The 21,516-nt window shown below is 55.1% G+C and overlaps 1 protein-coding gene and 2 long non-coding RNA genes across 4 annotated transcripts in view; 1 reads left to right on the top strand and 2 right to left on the bottom strand.

The window, feature by feature from the left end:
* HPCAL1 (hippocalcin like 1) overlaps positions 1-21,516 on the top strand; it is a 113,207-nt gene that overhangs the window by 68,316 nt on the left and 23,375 nt on the right. The window contains exon 2 of one of the 2 annotated variants that reach the window (XM_021085549.2): positions 17,617-17,703. The exons of the other annotated variant lie outside the window; for it this stretch is intronic. The gene's annotated coding sequence lies outside the window, so the exon portion shown is untranslated. The remainder of the gene's footprint in view (positions 1-17,616; positions 17,704-21,516) is intronic. 2 annotated transcript variants of the gene reach the window in all.
* On the bottom strand, positions 11,907-15,932 carry LOC146404969 (uncharacterized). Its single transcript, XR_014842564.1, has 2 exons — positions 12,832-15,932; positions 11,907-12,586 (listed from the first exon to the last, which is right to left on the bottom strand). It is a non-coding gene; the product is annotated as an uncharacterized LOC146404969 (long non-coding RNA).
* Positions 16,284-20,876, bottom strand: LOC146404968 (uncharacterized). The gene is made up of 3 exons (XR_014842562.1): positions 20,661-20,876; positions 17,169-17,307; positions 16,284-17,087 (listed from the first exon to the last, which is right to left on the bottom strand). It is a non-coding gene; the product is annotated as an uncharacterized LOC146404968 (long non-coding RNA).

Below are 21,516 nucleotides of genomic sequence, written 5' to 3'. Positions count from 1 at the left end.
ATATATATGACTGGCCCCAGGGCCTTTTCCATCCAGGCTGCTGGCCCTGCTGGACCCAGGCCTGGGGACGCCTGGCAAAGGCCCCTGCACTGCGATCCACTCAGGCCCCTCTGACCTGGGCGCTGGGGCTGCTGACGGCAGCCACCTTCTGACCTGTGGTGCATCGGCTCCCCCTGCCTGGGTGAAGCAGCATCTTAGGAAGTCCTTGGCAAGGCTGCTCCGTAGCCCCCACCCTTCTGCATGTGCCCCCTCTGCATGGCTAACTCTTATGCATCCTTCAGGTGGATGTTTCGATGTCACCTCCTCCAGGAAGCCGCCCCAGATTCGTAGATCGGCCTCCCCATGGCGCCCCTCAAATCCTGCACTCACAGTACTCCTGGCATGTGTCCCTTTGCCCTGTAATCTCCTGGCACACTTAAATGAGCTCCTTGAAAGCCAGAATTGTTCCCGTTCCCTGTTGCATATGTAACACCTAGGAAGTGCTTGGCACAGAGGAGGCGTTCAGCTAAACGTGTTTTGAATGAGTGAAAGAAGGCGTAAGCGATACTTCCGCTCCGTCTCAAAGACCAGCCGTCACTCCTACCAGTCGGGGCAGATGTGGGAACTGCTGGGCATCTTGGTTGGTCTGGGTCCCCTGAGTGTCTGCTGGCGGCGCCCCAGGCCCTCAACGGGGCGATGCTACGCCAAGGGCCAGGCTCCCTAACACATCACTGCCTGCCCCTGAGCCGGGTGAGGATAAAACCTGGGTGTGGTCTCCACAGCAAGCCAGTCGCAAAGGGGCCTCGTGTTCCTGCAGGCCACACAGCAGGGCCCCCGCACTTCCTCGAGCCCCTCCCAGTCTGAGAGAAGGGAGGGGGGTGGGGCTTCGCCCTGCAGGACTCCAGAGCAGTGGTGTGGGGTGGCTCTGTGCCCTGCGGGACCCTTGACGCGGCATTTGGGGATGAGAGTGTGGTCCCAGCAGCACAGCCCCGGCCACTAGATTCTGAACCCAGGGAGAGGTGAACCGGAGCGCTGATGATGTGGGGACTGTGTTTATATCAGGGGTTCACCCTCGGCACTGAGGGCAGCTTGGGGTGCTTGATCCTTCGTTGGGGGGAACTGCAGGGTGTTCAGGAGCATTCTTGGCTTTTATCCATCAAGAGCCAGTAGACGGACCCCCCCCAACTCCCTCCACCCCCCAGTTATAACCAGAAATGTCTCCAGACATTGCTGCATGTCCCCAGGGGCAAAATCGCCCTGGTTGAATATTCCTAAATTATATGTATGCGTACACACACACACACACACACACAGCTCACACACACAGCTTTTTGCTGGTAGTTCTGGGCAGGTACACTTGCCCTATGGCCAGAGTCAGCTTCCTGCTCCTTGCCCTCACCCTTGAAAATGTCTCCTGGAGTTCCCGTTATGGCTCAGGGGGCTAAGGACCCAACATGGTGCCCATGAGGATGTGGGTTACAGCCCTGGCTTGGCTTAGTGGGTTCAGGATCCTGCGTTGCTGTGGCTGTGGTGTAGATCGGCAGCTGTAGCTCTGATTTGACCCTTCGCCTGAGAACTTCCATGTGCCCCGGGTGCGGCCCTAAAAAGCAAAAAACGTACAAACAAAAAGTTTCCCGGTTGTGGGCAGACAGCTGAGAAGCTCGGGACAGAGTAGGGGAGACGGGGGGGTGGGGGTTGGAAGGTCATTTCCTCAGTCAGGTCACATAAGCCACTTCTCCCCGCAAGGAGCAAGGTGAGACATACCCCAGACCTTCGAGCAAGGACAGGTTCCGAGGGACTAAACCCACCAGGGACCCAGCTTACATTACACGAGGCACGTCCACAAAGAGACAGCTTTCCGCTGCACGAGTGACGTGGACGTGATCTGCTCCCTGTCACCCAGTCCCTGCGCCACCCCCACACTGAACGCGCGGCTCTGTGCCAGCTTGGGTGCCACGAGGACAAAGACTGCGTGTCCTCTGGGTGTCTCCCCTGTGGCTTCGGAGGCTAAGCGGCCATCCTGGGAAAGTGCGTTAAAAGTGAGTTGGAGGTGCCCCGAGGAGGGGAGTGTGAGCTGGACGGGGAGAAGAGGCGTCATCTGAGGACCCAGGGCACATTTTGGGCAAGGAAATAGTCAAGAAAGACCCCAGACGCTGCTTCCCGACTGGAAAGTGAGCTGGAATCAAAGATACAAAGGCGGCGATGAGAGGCCAGGCAGAGACCCAGCGGTGCGTGGCCTCTGCGGAGCACTAGCATCTGACAGTCGCTTTGCAAACATTCCTTATCCTCCCAAGAGCCCACCAGAGCCCCCCAGGGCCCCTGAGAGGCCCAGAACCTGACCTAGGGCTGCCCAGGGGTGACTCTGGGACTCCCTGCTTGGTCCAGAGGCGACCCCAGCATTTCCTCCTGGTGGCTTCAGCCCCAGGGCGTATTGGAAATACAAGTGCCGCGGGCTGAGCCCCAGAGGTTGCCTGGGGGGAGCCGAGGAGTCTGCATTTGAGCAAGCAGGGCCCCCTCGGGGCTTAGGTCTTGATGGGCAGTGGGGGCATGAGGGCAGCTCTTGGGAGGTTGTGAGTGGAAGGCGACCTCGTGGCACCGAGTCCTCAGTGCAAACACTCTGCCCAGAAGCCCCAGGCCCCCCAGGCCAGGGCAGGGGGGCTGTGATCTTCCATGTGATGCTGGGCTGATTTCACTCGTGGACGCAGAATGGAGAGCAGCGTGGGCAGCTCCCGGCGAGAGCTGTCTACACCCGGTGGCGGCGGGATCCAGCCTCTGCTCGGCTGAGCCGTGTCACTAATAGGATGCGCAGAGCCTTTTGGGCTCATGTGGTGCGGCGGCTGCCGCAGGAACCCAGAGGCTGCTCGTTTGTGGGGAATGAATAATTTATTTGTGTTTTCGCAGGACTTATCCCTTCATCACAGATCTGGCAGCTCGGCTGTGTGCGCTCTGTCGGCTCCTGAATAAGTGGCTTCGCAGGAGAACTTGCCTTCATCCGCCGCGGCCCTGGGCGCCCGTTTGCGGGCTGCTTTGAGGGGCAGCTCGGCTCTTGTCTGGGCACCTTCCTTTCCGTCTCTTTGTGGGGAAGTTACGCTGTTCCTCCCGCTCACCTGCTTCAGGGAGTGTGGACCAGAGCACCAGCTGGGGCGTTAGGCTGGGCTCTGTCTTGGGGGGGGGGTGTTTCCAGTTTCTGTGTGTGACCAGCTGAAGCCACATACGATCACAATCACCCTTAAAAATCCCCCATTTTCGGTGCTCCCCTCGTGGCGCAGCAGAAATGAATCCAACTAAGAACCATGAGGTTGTGGGTTCGATCCCTGGCCTCAGTGGGTTAAGGATCTGGCGTTGCCATGAGCTGGGGTGTAGGTCACAGATGCAGCTCAGATCCCGCGTCGCTGTGGCTGTGGCATAGGCCAGCAACTGTAGCTCTGATGAGACCCCTAGCCTGGGAACCTCCATATGCTGTGGGTGTGGCCCTAAAAGGACAAAAGACACTCCCCCCCAAAAAATCCCCCCCCCATTTTCACGAGTGTCAGTGCCAGGCTGCTTACCCCCCCGGCCCCCAGGGGTCCCCCTGACACCGGCCTTGGCACTGCTTTCCTGCCTGCCCAGACTGCCAGGCTGATCTTCCTCCTAGTCCATTCCTCCAGAGCCCACCATGGCTCCCTCTTGCCCCGATGTTCGGAGCCCTCCATGGTGTGGCCGTGTCATTCTTCCGTAGCCTCATCTGGAGGCTCCTCTTCCTCAGCGGCCTACTTGCTGATTCATTCATTAAATGATGCTTGACAGTCTGCCCTGCTCCAGGCGCCGTGCGTGGGAGACGTGGCAGCAAGACTCGGCCCTCCCAGTGCTCCGTCTAAAGGGGCCAGGAGCCCCAGCAGACAGGCTTCAGGCAGGCCTCACAGACCCCCAGGACCCCAGGAGAGGGGGGCTGCGTGGGAAGGAGTCTCAGAAATTTCTGCCTCTTCAATACTGGGTGGGATTGAGGCCCCCGCTGTCGCTGGACTGGGACTTGGTTGTCAGGGTCCTCAAATGCTAGGTGCTGGGGCCTCGGGACCACCAGGGGCTTCAGTCAGGGCTAGGGACCTGCACCTGGCTGCTGGCCGGGCACTCCTTTGCATGGACCCCCGCTTCCAGCCCCATCGGCTGCATTGCCTTGTAGCTCTTGTTCGGTGACGCATAAATCCTTCATTAGAGCTGCGTGCCTGGCTTCCTTCTTGCTCCCGGAGGACAAGGTGTAGCCTCTGGCAGCACCCGCCCCACCCCCACCCCCCAGGCAGGTCCCCTCGGCTGCAGAAGCTGAGACAGACAGCTGACAGTGGGGGTGTCTGCGGACAGAATGTGCCCCCAGGTAGAAATTGTTGGATCGGGCCTGGCTTTCTTGCTGCCGTCTGGTCTCCCCCGGGCTCACCGGTGTTTCCCCCGTGGCCGCCTCATTGTTCTCTATTGGCAAATGTTTGCTTTTTCTTCCTCCCTCCGGAACAGGAGGCGTCAGACGCCGGCTGAGAAGAAGGCCAGGGCAGGGTTTTTATGGCCCCCGGTCCCAGGCTCTTTGGCATCAGGAGCCGGGAGGCGGAGGGGGGGCAGTGGCCCGGGCTCTCGAGGTCAAAGAACTCATTGATGGGCAATGAGCCATTTTATTTTCTTTCCTGCTCATGGAGAATCAAGAGTGAACAAGCTTGGATTTTACGTCTCAGGGAAACAAAGCACCTTTAGACGTGAGCTGTCCCCGCTTACCCCACCCCCGGGAGAGGCCTGGGAAGGACAAGGAGGTCCTGCTTTCTGCTGCTCCCCCAGTTCCAGGGAAACCTAGAACCCCTTTGCCCATTGCCTGGTGTGTGTAGAACTCTCTAGTTTCAAAGTTCTTTTACAACAATTGTGCTTAAAAAAAAAAAAAAAGTGAAGCATAAGCTGCTGTGGTGCAAAGGGATCGGTGGCGTCTCTGGGGCCCTGGGACGCAGGTTCGATTCCAGCAGGTGCAGTGGGTTAAGGATCCAGCATTGCCACAGCTGTGGCGTGGGTCACAACTGCAGCTCGGATCTGATCCCTGGCCTGGGAATTCCATAGGCCACGGGGTGCCAAAAAAGAAAACCCAAACAAACAAACAAAAATCCCTGAAAGGAAGTTCCCATTGTGCTTAGTGCTAATGAGCCTGACTAGTATCTGTGAGGTTTCGGGTTCAATCCCTGGCCTTGCTCAGTGGGTTAAGGATCTGGCGTTGCCGTGAGCTGTGGTGTAGGTCACAGACACAGCTCAGATCCGGCGTTGCTGTGGCTGTGGTGTAGGCTGGTACCTGTAGCTCTGATTCGACCCCTAGCCTGAGAACCTCCAGATGCTGCAGGTGCGGCCCTAAAAAGCAAATAACAAAACAAAACCAAAAAACCCCACAAAAAACTCCTTGCCCTGCCCTCAGAGCCTCTGCTCACTGCCGACCTCCCCCCCTTACACCCCTTACACCCTATCCACTCGGTCCCCCACCCCGCCTTGCTCGCCAGGCTTCGGCCACACTCATCTTCTTGCTGCTCCTGGACGAGGCCAAGCATGCTCCTACCTCGGGTCCTTTGCACGTGCTGCTCCCTCTGCCCAGAGCCTTCTTCTAAGTCTGTTCCTTCCCCCGCATGTGTGCCCCTGACTCGGGACCTCCCTGAGCTTCCAAGCTGGAGTGTCGCCTCTTGTCCCCGGTGATCTTTGTCAAATCACTTCATTTTATCCTCTGCCTGGAGTTGTGTGATCTGGGCTTCCTTTCCCCATCGGGGTCTCGTGCCTGGAAAGTCAACCCTTTGAGAGCAGGTGTTTGTCACACCCAGTATCCCCAGGGCCGGCATCTAGTGGCTCCTCGAAAAATTTCCCGTGCGTGGCTGACTCTGCAGGGGGTGTGGGCTGTGCGGGGAGGGGGGGGGGTCCATGGGGGTCTTCACTTTGTGAAAACTCACATCTCTAGCAGCGGCCTCTCTGGACGGATGTGAGGAGATGGGGGCTCCTGGGAGCGGTCAGGGCCTGAACCCAGCCTGACCCACTCAGGTCTCTCCCTTCCCGCCTCTTCCCTAGGGGACGGGTCCCAGGAGACGTCTGTGGGCTGTGGGAACAGTTCCCAGTTGTCCCCAGCCTGGGTGGGGCTCCCGTGAAGCCCCCACATCTGCCAGGTGGGCCAGCATGGATGCGGGAATGACAGGGGGTGCCTCATGTCCTCTCTTTAACTTTTGGCCGAAATTTAACCTGTGGGCAGTAGGGAGACAGCTCAGCCAGTATTCACAAAAGGAGCAAGCCTGTGTCACCCGCACCCAGAAGCCCCCTCAGGACCAATTCCAGTCATTGCCCCCCACCAAGGGCAGCCGCTGTCTTGATGCCCCTCACCACGCATCCGTTTCATAAACGGACTCAATGGCAGGGCATCCTCTGTGTCCGACACTTCACTCTGCGTCAGGCTTGGAGCTTCATCAGTGTCGCGTGTCACCGCGGTGCATTCTGATGGCTCTGTGGTCCTCTGCTGTACAGACGCATGATGGCTTTTCCCCTCAATGACAGATGGACAGTGGGGACAGTTTCCACCAGCGGCTTTTACACATCATGCGGCCGAGAGCCTTCTTGCACCCGTCCTTGGTGGACGTATGTCCATTTTCCTGTCGGGAGTATATCAAGGGGTTGAGTTTCTGCTTCACGGGGTGTGTGTCGTCTTCTTTCCTTAATATGGCAGTTTTTCCAGAATGGCCGGAGATGGTAGGTTCTTTTGTGATGAGAGCTCAAGTACCCTGGTAATGGCGGTGGACACCAGAGTGACAATAAGATGTCGTGAACATCCCCAGCAGTTGGGAAGGTGGCCGGCACCCAGGGCCCCTGGTGACCAGAGGGCCATGCAGGGCTCAGGTGAGCTCACTGTCACCCTGGGCGTCCTGCCTTCTTTGGTGAAGCTTGCAGCCTGCGTGGCCTCACTGGCGCCCCCTGGGGACATCTGCTGGACACTGGCCCCGTCTACCTCAGTTCTCGGACCGAGCAGCGGAAGAAAATGCCTCTACGTTGAGCCAAGTGTCTGTGGGAAAGTATCCCTTGAGCAACTGCCCTGGTCACCTGGGGACCGTGCTGGAATTAGTCACCCTAAAGCCACAGTCACCTCCGAAATAGTCATAATCCAAACCCCCTCCGTCTTTGACTCTCGCCCCACTATTTCTCCCCTGGGACTTGGCTTCCTCATTAAGTTGGATTTCAGGATATATTAAAATAATTTGTCATCTTTTGAGCACACATCCGGCCCTGGTCTAAGCGGGCAGATGAAAGTCCTCCCGGGAGGCCTGGGTCTGGGCGCGAGGAGACACTGAGCCCTGGCAGGAGGAAGGTTTTGGTTTGTTTTGTTTTGTTTTGTTTGTTTTTTTTCAGGGCCGCACCTGCGGCCTATGGAAGTTCCCAGGCTAGGAGTTGAATGGAAATGCAGCTGCCAGCCTACACCACAGCCACAGCAACGTGGGATCCCAGCCACGTCTGCCATCTACACCTCAGCTCATGGCAACGCCGGATCCTTAACCCACTGATCTGGGCCAGGGGTTTTGAAGCTGTCTTCAGGGATAGTAGTCGGGTTTGTAACCAGCTGAGCCACACGGGAACTCCCAGGAGGAAGCGTTTACAGCTGCCTTTCCCAAGGACAGGCCAGCGAGGACGATGGGCACCAAGCCCTCCAGGCCTGGGCCTTGAGGGGAGGAGCTGGGCCCAGAAACGGCCCTAGAACCCTGGTCTCTTAGTGATGATTCCTAGAGAGGGCCCTGGGAGGACAGCACCGTGGTTTCAGGAGCCGAGAGCTCTTTGAGCCTGGACCAAGCGTATATCCTGAGGGGCTCCCCCCGCCCCCTCGGTGACCAGGTCACCTCCTTGAAAGCAGAGTGTTCCCTAGAGCTGTGTTTGACTGCCCCCCTCCCCCGACACCTGGCTCATGCCTGAGTGCACTCCACTGGCTGCGGGCATCTCAAAAGTGGGGCCCGTGTCCCTGCCCCCAGGACTCGTAGCATATGGAGGTTCCCAGGCTAGGGGTCTAATTGGAGTTGTAGCCACCGGTCAACACCACAGCCACAGCCACACCAGATCCAAGCTGCGTCTGTGACCTACACCACAGCTCACAGCAACGCCGGATCCTTAACCCACTGAGGGAGGCCAGGGATCGAACCCACAACTTGAGGGTTCCTAGTCGGATTCATTAACCACTGAGCCACGAAGGGAACTCCTTCTTTGTTTTTAAAAAGCAGCTTTAGGAGTTCCCGCTGTGGCATGGTGGGTTAAGAATCTGACTGCAGTGGCTCGGGTTCGATCCCTGACCCAGTCCAGTGGCTTAAAGGGTCCAGCGTTGCGACAGCTGTGGTGTAGATTACTCAGAGTCAGTCCCTGGCCCGGGAACTTCCATATAACATGGATGCAGCAGTAAAAAAGAAACAAGATCAAAGCCAAAAAAAGCTCCAGCTTTATTAAGACATAACCCTCATATGCAGTTCACCCACGTAGAGTGTACAGTGCGGTGTTTGGTGTATATTCACACGTATATGTGCAACCATCACTACAATTTTAGAGGCTCTCCATCACCCCAAAAGGAAAGCCCACATCCTTCAGCTGCCACTGCTTATTCCCCGTGGCACCTGTCCCCCAGCCCCCAGAAACCACTAATCGACTTTCTCTCTGTAGCTGTCCTATCCCGGACATTTTATATAAGTCATGCAACACGTGTCCTCTTGTGTCTGGCTTCACTTAGCATCATATGTTCAAGGTTCACCCATGTTTGGAGTTCCCGTCATGGCTCAGTGGAAACGAATCCGACTGGGAAGCATGAGGTTGCGGGTTCCGTCCCCGGCCTCGCCCAGTGGGTTAAGGGTCCGACGTTGCCTCGAGCTGTGGTGTAGGTCGCAGAGGTGGCTTGGATCTGGTGTTGCTGTGGCTGTGGTGTAGGCCGGCAGCTACAGCTCGGATTCGACCCCTAGCCTGGGAATCTCTGTATGCCGTGGGTGCGGCCCTAAAAAGGGAACGAAAGAAAACAGTTCACCCATGTCGTAGCCCGTGTCAGTACTTCCTTTCTTTGTGTGGCTAAATCATATTCCACTGTCTGAACACACCGCATTTTGTCGATCCACTCATTAATTGAGGACTCTGTGGGCTGTTTGCACTTTGGGGTTAGTATGCATCCTGCTGCTGTGAATAAGGGTGTTTTTGTTTGTTTTTATTTTTTGAACATGTTTTTTGATGGACATATATTTTCATTTCTCTTGGGTTCCTCCCTAGGAGTGGAGTTTCTGGGTTATGTGATAATATATGTTTAATCATTTGAGGAACTGTCAGACTATTTTCCAAAGTGGCTGAGCCGTTGATATTTGCCAACAGCTGCGTGTGAGTCTTTGCGTTGCTCCAGGTCCCCACCAACACTTGTATCGATCTGACTTTTTGACTCCAGAAAGCTTCATGGGTATGAAGCGGTATCTCATTGTGGGTTGTTGTTTTTTTTTTTTTTTTTTTTGCCATTTCTTGGGCCGCTCCCATGGCATATGGAGGTTCCCAGGCTAGGGGTCGAATTGGACGGAGGTGTAGCCGCCGGCCTACAGCAACGCGGGGTCCGAGCCACACCTGCGACCTACACCACAGCTCACAGCAATGCCGGATCCTTAACCCACTGAGCGAGGCCAGGGATTGAACCTGCCACCTCATGGTTCCTAGTCGGATTCGTTAACCACTGAGCCATGACGGGAACTCCTCCTTGTGGTTTTGATTTGCATTTTTCTCTAATAACTGATGATGCTGAGCATCTTTTCATGTGTTTATTGGCCTTTTTTATATCCGCTTAGGAGTAATGTCTATTCAAATCCTTGGCCCACTTTTCAGTTCGGTATTTGTCTTTCTAGAGTTCTTTGCATAATTTAGATAGAAGTCCCTTATCAGACATAGGATGTGCAAATATTGTCACCCATTTCGTGGATTGTCTTTTAGCTTTCTTGATCGCAGCCTTTGAAGCACAAGTTTTAAATGTTGATGAGGTCCTGTTTGTCTCTCTTCTTTGGTAATTTGGGCTTCTTGGTGTCATCTAAGAATCCTTTGCCAAATCCAAGATGTTCATTTTCTTCTAAGAATTTTATAGTTTTTGGAGTTCCCATTGTGGCTCAGTGGTTAATGAATCCGACTGGGAACCATGAGGTTTTGGGTTTGATCCCTGGCCTCATTGAGTGGGTTAAGGATCCGGGGTTGCTGTGAGCTGTGGTGTAGGCCGCAGACGCAGCTTGGATCTGGCGTGGCTGTGGCTGTGGTGTAGGCCGGTGGCTACAGCTCCACTTGGACCCCTAGCCTGGGACCCTCCATATGCTGCGGGAGCGGCCCAAGAAAAGGCAAAAGGACCAAAAAACAAAAAAAACAAAATTATAGTTTTTGTTCTTACTTTTAGGTCTCTGGTCCATTTTGAGTTATTTTTGGGTATAGTGAGAGGTAAGGCTCCGACTTCATTATTTTGCACGCAGGTATCCAGCTGTTGAGAAGATGCTCCTTCTCCTTTAGGCGGTCTTAGCACACTTGTGGAAAAGCAGTTGAGGGAGTTCCCATCGCGGCTCAGCAGTAACGAACCTGACTAGTATCCATGAGGACATGGGTTTGATCCCTGGCCTCGATCAGTGGGTGAAGGATCCGGTGTTGCTCGGATTTGCAGCCGCAGCTCCAAGTCAACCCCAGCTTGCAAATGTCCATATAGTGTGGGTGCGGCTTTAAAATGACAAAAAGAAAAGAAAAAAAGAAAGAAAAGAGAAAAGAAAATCAGTTGGCTGTAGGTGTGTGGGTTTATTTCTGGACTCAATTTTATTTCGCTGATCTCTAGGTCTAACCTTATGTCAGTACCACAATGTTTTTGGGGTTTTTTTTTTTTGTTTTTTGTTTTTTTTGGTCTTTTTGCCTTTTCTAGGGCCACTCCTGTGGCATATGGAGGTTCCCAGGCTAGGGGTCCAATTGGAGCTGCAGCTGCCAGCCTACACCACAGCCACAGCAACTCGGGATCCGAGCCACATCTGCGACCTACACCACAGCTCACAGCAACGCCAGATCCTTAACCCACTGAGCAAGGCCAGGGATCGAACCCGCAACCTCATGGTTCCTAATCGGATTTGTTAACCACTCAGCCACGACAGGAACTCCAGTACCACAATGTTTTGAATATTATTGCTTTGTAATCAGTTTTAAAATTGAGAGATGTGAGTCCTGCTTTCTCCTCTTTTTCAGGGTTATTTTGGCTATTCCGGTTCCTTTGCCATCCTAGGTGAAGGTTAGGAATAGCTCGTTAATTTCGACAAAGGCGTAAGCTGGCATTCTTTGGGAAAACTCAAGGTTAATTTGAAGAATATTCCCCGCTTAATAATGAACATGGGATATTTTCCCAATTATTTAGATCTTCTTTAATTTTTTTAACAATGTTTTACAGTGTTTAAAGTAAAAGTTTTGCTCTTGTTTAATTTATTTTTACTTATAATTTTTGTTGCTATTGCTAACGGAATTCTTAATTTCATTTTTAGACTCTTCAAGGCAAGTATATAGATAGAAATACAATTAATTTTTTGATGTTAATCTTATATCCAGCAACTGTGCTAGTTCTACTAGATTTTTATGTGTTTGTATGTGTGGATTCCTTGGGATTTTCTATATATAAGATCACGTCTGGAGTTCCCGTTGTGGCGCAATGGAAACAAATCCGACTAGTATCTGTAAGGACATGAGTTCGATCCCTAGTCTTGCTCAGTGGGTTAAGGATCCAGCCTTGCCAAGAGCTGTGGTGTAGGTCGCAGACATGGCTCGGATCCCGCGTTGCTGTGGCTGTGGCATAGGCTGGCAGCTGCAGCTCTGATTCCACCCCTCCTAGCCTGGGAACTTCCATATGCCACAGGTGTGGCTCTAAAAAGCAAAAATAAAAAATCAATTTAAAAAAAGAGATCATGTCATTTGCAGATAGAGGTAGTTTTACTTCTTTTCCAATTCAGATGCCTCGTATTTCTTTTTCTTGGTTAGCACTTAGAACCTCTAGTACAATGTTGAATACAAGTGGCAAGAGTGAGCATCCTTCTCTCATTCCTGATTTTAGGGAAGAAGCATCTGGTGTCGTCACCATTAGATACGGTTTAGGCTGTGCGTTTTGAATAGATACCCTTTGGCAAACTACAGTTGTCTTCTACTTCTTGAGGGTTTTTGTCATGAAAGGACGTCGGACTTTGTCAGATGCTTTTTCTGTATCCATTGAGATGAGCGTGTAATTTTTACTTTTGATTTTCTTGTCTGATACAGCCCGTTAATTGATTTTCAGATGATCAACCAACCTTGGATTCCCAAGGTAAATCTCACTTGGTATTATGTGTACTTCTTTTTATTCTCTATGTTGCTGGATTTGGTCTGCTAGCATTTTGTTGAGGGTTTTGTTTTGTTTTGTTTTGTTTTGTTTTGTTTTGTTTTTCTTTCATCCGAATCCACCAGGGGCGTGTTGGTCTGTAGCTTTCTTGTAAAGACTCTGGTTTTGGTATCAGCGTAGTACGAGCCTCATAGAACCCGTTGGGGAGTGTTCCCTCCTCTTCTGTTTTTTGAGAGAGTTTGTGAGCAATTGGTATTCATTCTTTAAATGTTTATAGAACTCAACAGCGAAGCCATCTGGGCCCAGGCTCCTCTTTGTGAGTAATTTTTTGATTACTAATTCAATCACTTGCCTTGTATAGGTATTCCAGATTGTCTATTTCTTCTTTTTCTTTTTTCTTTTTTCTTTTTCTTTTTACCTACGACATGTGGAAGTTCCCAGGCTAGGGGTCGAATGGAAGCTATAGCCACTGGCCTACACCACAGCCACAGCAATATCACATCCAAGCTGCATCTGTGACCTACACCACAGCTCACGGCAACGCCAGATCCTTAACCCACTGAACGGGGCCAGGGATAGAACCTGCGTCTTCATGGGTACTAGTCAGGTTTGTTACCACTGAGCCTCAGTGGGAACTCCCCAGATTGTCTATTTCTTCTTGAGTTGGTGTTGGCAGTTTGTGCCTTTCTACTTGGTTTAGATTCTCACTGGAATGTTTTCAAGGCCTCTCTCTGCTCTTTTAGTCATTGTTGACACCTACTGTGTACTTCCTATGTGCCGAGTGTGTGTGTGTGTGTGTGTGTGTGTGTGTGTGTGTGTGTGTGCATTAGCTCGTTTAATCTTTATAACAACTTGATGAACTAGGTAGAAATACGACCATTTTACATCCTGGAAAACCGAGGCAGAGAGAGTTAAACAGTAGGTCGAGGTCAGACAGCTGGGAAATAGAGCTCGGGTTTGAACCCAAGCAGTCCTGCCACACGCCCCCTCTGCTCTCCGGAGGCCCTGCTCTGTGCCAGGAGCTGGGAGTACAAGAATGAGTCAAATCTAGGGAGTTCCCATTGTGGCTCAGCAGGTTAAGAACCTGACTAGTATTCATGATGCTGGGGGTTCGATCCCTGGCCTCACTCAGTGGGTTAAGGATCTGGTGTTGGTTTGAGCTGTGGTGTAGGTCGCAGATGCTGCGTGGATCTGGCGTTGCTGTGGCTGTGGTGTAGGCTGGCAGCTGCAACTCCAATTCGGCCCCTAGCCTGGGAACCTCCATAGGCTGTAAGTGGGGCCCTAAAAAAGCCAAAAAAGGCGGGGGGGAGAAAAGAATGAGTCCAACCTGGTCACTGCCTGAGTCATTCCTTAGAGACCCCAAACCTAAGACAGGGAGGGAGGTGCCTTGGGCCTAACTGAACAAAAAGGGCTGGGTGGCCGGGAAGGGTCTCCCCCACCCCCGCAGAAGAATGTGGGGTGTGAAGCGGGCCTTGAAGGAGGCCCGCTTCACAGTTTGGGGGGCGGGTAAGTCCTGAGCGTGCCCCTCCCCCGCCCAGTGCTTTTGGCTTCATGCTGTCCTGTCTCCCACGGGCTCAGCAAAGGGAAAGGGGGTCCCAGGTCCTTGCTGGGCGGCCGGTGCTGCTCCTGGCTGGAGTCTGGAGCAGTTAAACTCGTCCCAGTCCGTCTGATCCCGCCGGCCTGTGCAGTTTGCGCTCCTGGAGAGGAAGAGCCATGACCGTTTGGAAGACTGCTGGGAGACAGAAATCAGGAGCCATCAGACAGAACTCGACATAATTATTCCTGCCTAATGACTTCTGCTCCTTGATTCCGTCTTGAGCAATGAGTGTAATCTTTATCTGTCACCGGAAGGCTGGTGGCCGGGGAGCCCCTGTGGCTTCGCCATAGAGCCAGGAGGAAATGTGCAATGGGAGTTAATGGAGTGAGTGTTCCCAAGCAGCCTGGGAGCCAGAAGCCTCTGGAACGATGGCCCCTCCTGGGAAGAACCCTGGCGTCAGAGCTGGTCCTTCACAGGGTCACTGTCATGAAAACCAGCAACAGAGATGGGGAAAGCGAGCCTGGCGGGGATGGCAGGGCATGTCCAGGGGCCACGCTGCGCAGAGGCACCGTGGGACCGCTTCTCTTCTGCACCCCCCAACACCCCCCGAGGTTTCCTCGGGGGGCGGGGGGAGCTGGGCTGTGTCTCTGTGAGACGGTGTCCCTGTGGCCTGGGAATGTTTTCATCTGTCCTTAAGCTTGATGACTGCAGGACCACCCTCGGGAGGCTGGAAAAGGGGGGGCCTCTGTGGCCAGACGGCAGACTGACCTGCAGTCCGAGAAGGCCCTGTGCATTTATGGTGCGTTATGGTGGGAGGGTGTGTCCTGGAGGGCGAGGTCCCCCCAGCAGGGCCGCAGGCCTGGGGCACATCTGCTCCGGCTCTGGGAAAGCAGGACCCCCCCTCCTCCCCACCAACCCGAGGGGGCATTTGCTCTGCATTCCCACGCCGCCAATAAGCCCCTGTAATTAACGAGGCTTCTGGAAAGAGATGGGTTTAGGGATTTGCATTTGGGGCGTCCCACTTAGCTGCATGGGACCTCGGCAAGTGTCCTGGGTGTGTCTGCTCCTCTGTAAACTGGGAGTTAGAAGGGGCTCTCCCGCACTGGGGCTGTTAGCAGGGCAGCATGATAAGATGATGACCAGACACAGTGCTTCGGGCACCTTCTGACACTCAGCTGTGTTGTCGGTTTTCACGAGAGGGACCTTGCCAAGGACCCTCGACTCTGTCTGGGCCTTGACTTCCCCGGGCGTCGACACAGGGCTCACAGGATCGTGAGATAATTTAGCCGAGATCACTGACATGAAAGCGCCTTTAAAACATGCGGGGCTGGAGTTCCTGTCGTGGCGCAGCGGAAACGAATCCAACTCGGAACCATGCAGGTTTGATCCCTGGCCTCGCTCAGTGAGTTGGGGATCTGGTGTTGCCATGAGCTGTGGTGTGGGTCGCAGATGCAGCTTGGATCCCCAGTTGCTGTGGCTGTGGTGTAGGCCAGCGGCTGTAGCTCCAATTAGACTCCTAGCCTGGGGACCTCCATGTGCCACGGGTGTGGCCCTAAAAACCAAAAAAAAAAAAAAAAAAAAAAAAGTACGGGGCAAGGTGAGCACAGAGAAATTTGTTTGGTAGGACAATGGTGGCTTCAGGACATTATACATTTGTCCAAACCCACAGAACGTACAACACCAGGAATGATCTGTAAGGCGAGCGATGACCTGGTGGTGATAACGTGTGTCAGTGTGGGTTCACCGGCAGTGACAAGTGTCCCCCTGTCTGTGGTGGGGATGGTGAACGCGAGGGAGGTTGTGTCTGGTGAGGCAAAAGGGGACCCCAGTGCTTTCTGCTCAGTTTTGTTAGGAATGTAGAGCTGCTCTAATAAATAAAGTCTATTAAAATTATATATCTAGGAGTTTCCACTGTGGCACAAGGGGGATCGGCAGTGTGTCTGGAGCCCTGGCATGCAGGTTTGATCCCTCGCTCGGCACACAGTGGGTGAAGGTTCTGGCATTGCCGCACTGCCAGCTTAGGTAGCACCTGCAGCTCACATCTGATCCCATATGCCATAGAGCAGCCAAAAAAAAAAAAAAAAAAAATGTAGGCGTTCCCGCTGTGGCTCAGTGGGTTAAGAACCCAACTAGTCTCCTTGAGGATGTGGGTTCGATCCCTGGCCTCACTCAGTAGGTTAAGGATCCAGGGTCATGGTGAGCTGTGGTGTAGGTCACAGATGCGGCTCAGATCCAGTGTTGGCATTGCTATGGCTGTGGTGTAGGCCGGCAGCTGCAGCATCCATTGGAACCCTAGCCTGGGAACTTCCATATGCTGTGGGTGCAGCCCTAAAAAGAAGAAAAAAAAAAAAAAAACATTATACGTATAAGTGACCTACAGTGAGAATTTCTGACGGGAAGATGTGTGGCTTTTCTACTCCATCTGCTGAATCCTAGCAGTGAATTTAAATAATTTAATTGCCATCTGAATCTCGGTATCAGTGAAGCGGGAAAGAATTTCAGCTCTGAGCAGAATGCACTCTGCTTCCAATAATGTCCGCATGATGCATTGGAGGGCACTCAGTTGTCAAACATAGATTAATTATTCAGCGCCCGCTGCATACAGGCTCTGGGCCAGGCACCAGTTGCATGGAAAGGAAGACGCCGTCTCCCCGCCCTCAGGGAGCTCACAGTCGCTTGGGGGGAAATGCAGCCCTGCATTCTGCAGGTGTGAGGGGTAGCCCCCCAGCCCCCACATTGAGGGGACGAGCTACTTGGTCCTCGGGACCCCTCCAGGGAGTGCATACAACCCGCGAGCATGGCTACGGAGGGAGAGGACCTTGTATTGCGGGGAAATAGTGGGGATTGTGTGTAGGTTGGGAAAGAAAAGGGACTCTCAGGTGAAAAGATGGCATTTAAGGGAGACTGGAGGTTGGGGAGGAGCTGGCCAGTGAGGAAGGTAGAGTGACCTGGGGCCTGAGAGCCCTGGACTGGCTAGTTCCATCCTGGCTCTGCCACTTGGAAGAGCCATGACTTTGGGCGAATAGCATCTCTAAGCCTCAGTTTCGCAGCCTGTACAATGGGGTTGATAATTGCGCCTGCGTCATAGGGCTGTTGGGAGGATTGCGTCGGGTGATGGAAGCACGTGCACAGAAGGCTTTCGGCGGAGCAACAGCGTTAAAATGACGTCTCACGTACAGGGCGCTCCCCGTTCGGAAGGGCAGGGGCTGGCAGAGAAGGTCGGTCCCTTAGCGGAGCACAGGCCTGTTTGGAATGTTTGCACCTGAAGCCAGGGGTGGCAGCTGGAGGTGCTGCCCCCTCCCACAGTGGCCAGGTGGCTCTGACCTGTTGGCTGGAGGTCGATGACATCTCCCTGACCTCTTGATGCACGTAGGGGCAGAGCTCGGCTGCGGGAGCTCCCATGGGCCGTTCCAGTGACCTGTAGTCGTTGCAGGCGGCGTAGTGTTGCACGCAGTGGCTGATGCTGCCGGGGTTGAGACCAGAGGCCATGGGCCACACGGAGCTTTGGCCCTGGCTTGTGATGGCTGGTACCTGCACCCGAGGGGTGGCCAGCACCTCTCGGGGGCATGTCCAGTCCGTAGCAGTGGCTTCCCTCCCTCCCAGCGCTGGAGGGACAAATGCTCGTGCCCCGCCCTAAGCAGCTGGATAGGCCGTTTTCGGTCTGTAGCCCGGTCAACCCAGTAGGCACGTGGAAGCAACTGGAGAGAAAGTCAGTGGGCTCTGGGCTGGGGTAACTCCCTCCCCAGCGTGACGGGTCTGTCCTCTCTCCTAGGGCATGGTCTAGCAGCCCGGGCAAGGACGTGGAACCAGCCTCGGAGGTTCTGATCCCTGCTCTCTCTCCGCCTCCACTTGACCTTGGGTAAGTGCTCCAGGGCCAGATGGGCCTGGGGGGGCAGGTGCTCTCCCCCACTCTGTGGGGTCCTGTCCTCGTGCCGGCGGGCAGCAGAAAGGACGGGGAAGACCGGAAGTGAGGGGGACAGCCTGCCTGGCCCCCCATGGGGCAAGTCAGGAAACTGGGGCCCAGAGATGCGAAGAACCCGCCCAAGTCTCAGTTTGTTGCCCTAACGTGGCCCAGAGCTTGTGGGTAAAGCATTTGGCCTGGGTGCCTTGGGTGTGGGATGCGTCTCGTGAGGGAAATCAGCGCATTAGAAGTAAAAGGGGCGGAGTTCCCGTTGTGGCTCAGCGGTAATGAACCTGACTAGTATCCACGAGGATGCACGTTCAATCCCTGGCCTCAGTCAGTGGGTTAAGGATTTGGTGTTGCCACAAGCTGCAGCACAGGTCACAGATGTGGCTTGGATCTGGCGTTGCTGTGGCTGTGGTGTAGGCTGGTGGCTGCAACTCTGATTGGACCCCTTGCTTGGGAACCTCCGTATGCCGCGGATGTGGCCCTAAAAACAGCAAACAAACGAAAAAGAAGTATACAGGGTGGACTTTGACGAGGCCGCCAGGGAGGGGCAGGGGTGAGTGTGGTCAGGGGCCCCCAGCCACTGCCCTGGGCTCCTCCCAAAGATGCTGGGTTCGCCCCTCCCCCGATGAAGAGAATTTGTTTCACCCCCCAAAACCGGGGTCTGCAAGGACACGCCACCCTCAGCTGGCTCCAGTTGTCACCTCTGATGATGGGGTAGGAGTGGGTACAGGTCCTCCCTCCTCTAACTAAGAGGGGGCCCCCGTCACCCAGGCCCTTGCTGCTGAGCCTCCCCTCTGCCCATTCTCTCCTCTCAGCCCCACCCTCTCCATGGGACCCTCTCCTGTGGGGGCATCTGACAGCGGGGCCCAAAGGCCCCCTTCTCCCCCACCCCCCTCCTCGCAGTCTTTTCCCTCCTGCCCCCCACTTTGCTGCCTTTCCCGTCTCCCCGAAAGACTGGCCACAGCAACTCCTTCCTCGCCCGAAGCCCCCTCACCCTCCCGCCCTTTTGCATGGCCAGGCCACACTAGGTCTGGACCCCGAACCTGGAGCTCTGCACCCCGCCTGCTCTCCTGTCTGGCGAGGCGCAAAGTGCAAAGCAGTCAGCATGACTACAGGTCTTTTGTCCGGCTCCGCTCCCCTCCCAGCCTCATCTCAAGCTCTGGGTGCAGAGGGGCCACTGTGAAGGCTCCACGCATGTTCCGTCTGAGGTGCCGTCCAGCCCCCGGGCCTTCACTCTGCACCCCTCAGCCTGCACCCCCGGGCCTCCGCTCTGCACCCCTCGGCCTGCACCCCCGGGCCTCCGCTCTGCACCCCTCGGCCTGCACCCCTGCTCCCCTTTGTTTCCGTCTCATATGTTCCATCCCTTTCCAAGCCTTCCCGACGCGGGGTGGAGCTAAGTGCCTCTCCCCTGTCCTCTGGGGGCACGTGGTTGGGCTCCTGGTGACCGCCGCTGCCCTGCTGGTGGCACCAAGCCAGCGACAAAAGGGGCTGAGAAGCCAGCTGGCTCTGCTCCGGGTCTGTCTTTCTTCTCGAGCTGAGTGTCCGGTTCTGTTCCCAAGGGAGGAACCAGACGGCGGGTGGGAGCAAGGCCTCTGACCTTGGACCTGCGCGCTGGGATCCCACTGGGCCCCTTAGCCTCCCCCCAGGTCACATCCACAAGATGGTTCATCACACCTTCCCACCCGGGGTGGGTGTGAGATTTGAGCTAAGAATAGTGTCCAGGGAGTTCCCGTTGTGACTCAGAGGAAACGAGTCCAACTAGGATCCATGAGGATGAGGGTTCGATCCCTGGCCTCGCTCAGTGGGTTAAGGATCCAGCGTTGCCGTGAGCTGTGGTGTAGATCGCAGACGCGGCTTGGATCCTGCGTTGCTGTGGCTGTGGCGTAGGCCGGCAGCTGTAGCTCTGATTCAACCCCTAGCCTGGGAACTTTCATATGCAGCAGGTGTGGCCCTAAAAAAAAAGCAAAAAAAAAAAAAAAAAAAAAAGAAGAAGAGTGTCTGTAGCCGGCAGTGGGGGGTTGGGGGTTTCAGTTGCCCCTCCGCTCCTCCTCCTCCCAGTGATCCAGTAGTTACTACAATGACTGTTCCTTGTCCCCTGCCCTGCCCTGCCCACCTCCAGTGGACTGAGGCCAGGGACTCGGGCTCTGTTGCCAAAGGGTGGCGGGAGGGCTTGGGGAAGTGGCTTTTGCAGGCTCAGCCCTGCCGGCCCCCGCCCAGCCCAGCGCAGCCCTCCTCGGAGCCCTCCCAGAACATCTGGAATTTTCCAGCCCCTAGAAGCAGAGGCTGCTGCTCTGTAATGCTCCCCTTCCGCCCAGAAGACATCAGCTTTAGCACCCAGCCCTGAGGCTGAGATCTGGACCCCCAGCCTGTTGATGTGTCACCACCTTAATTTCTGGGTGCTCGGCCTGACAGCGGGTGCGGCTGAGGGCAGATGCCAAGTTGCTGGTTCCATGTGTGCCCCCCCACCCCAGATGTGAGCTGGCAGGTCAGACGACAGGCCCCCAGCAGCCCCGGCGGCAGCATAGCTGGTCTCCTCCAGCATCAGCATGGGCCGGGCGTGGGCACCCGCTCTCCTCCCCGCATCCCGTGGGTGGAGCTTTCCTGCCTCTCTTGTTTGGACGCTGGGGTGTGGACTTCCTGAGCCAGAGGTGTTTTCCCACTGCTCTGTCCTTCCCTCTCACCTTCCCTCCCCCCCCTCCCCTGTGCAATTGTGCTCCCAGGCAGGACAAGAGAGCCAGGTTGGGACCTCTGCCTCGGGGCACAGATTACTGGGTGGGTCTCTGGGCTGCTGTCCCCAAAGAAAACAGGCACAGCTGCACGTGGAAGTCGCTGCTTTCATTAGTCCAATTTTTCTCCAACCCTGTTAAAGCTGGGAAATGGAGGGGAGAAGATCTGGGTCTGGTTACCTGGGTATTGCCTGCTGGAGGTTGGCAGGTGGGCACAGGTGCATGGGGGGCGGAGCCTGGCCAGGTCAGGAGCTGGAGCAGGTGAAGGCGTCCAAAGGAGACAGAGGAGGTGGTGCGTGTGTCTCTTCCCGTCCTGAGGCTCCTGGATGTCTCAGTGCGCACACAGCAAATACTCAATGACCCCCGCGCCCCACCACCAAGAGATCAGAAACTCCTGGAGGCAGATGACACCTCTGGCCGGAGAACATCCTTGGTCAGGTGACAGGAAATGGGAGGTTCCCTTTTCTCCGCCCCTTGGCCTTTGGTGACAGACACGAGGGAGTGGCCCCTGCGCCTTGCCTCTCCGGCTGCCTGCCCCAGGCCCTGGAGGCTAAGACAGCAGGTCCCAGCCTGCCACCAGCCATCACACACTTGACAAATATGCGCTGATCACACACGCCAGAGCTTCCGGGCTCCAGGTTTGCAATGGAGAACAAACTGGAATAAAACTTGGCCAGGGCAGAGTTCCCGTTGTGGCTCAGGGGGTTAAGGACCTGACCTTGTCTCTGTGAGGATGTGAGTTCATTCCCTGGGCCTCACTCATTGGGTTAACGATCCGGTGTTGCCACAAGTTGAGGCCTAGGCCTCACACGCGGCTCAGATCCCGAGCTGCTGTGGCTGCGGTGCAGGCTGGCAGTTGCAGCTCCAGTTGGACCCCTAGCCAGGAACTTCCATATGCCACGGGTGCAGCTGTGAAAACGAAAACCAACAACAAGGAACCAAAACAAAAACCTGGCTCAGGGGCTCCGTGTTCTGCCGGAGGCCCGCTCCGGCGACCAGGGAGCGTCCGCTTTCTCCCGATCGGAGAGGGATGCGG

Source organism: Sus scrofa, chromosome 3 (assembly GCF_054392235.1).
Source record: "Sus scrofa isolate SSC_HxYL_T2T_F1_AM1 chromosome 3, Sscrofa_HxYL_maternal_Yorkshire_Landrace_v2.0, whole genome shotgun sequence".
In the NCBI taxonomy this organism is placed as follows: Eukaryota; Metazoa; Chordata; class Mammalia; order Artiodactyla; family Suidae; genus Sus; species Sus scrofa.
This window is presented reverse-complemented; position numbering and strand designations above follow the sequence as displayed.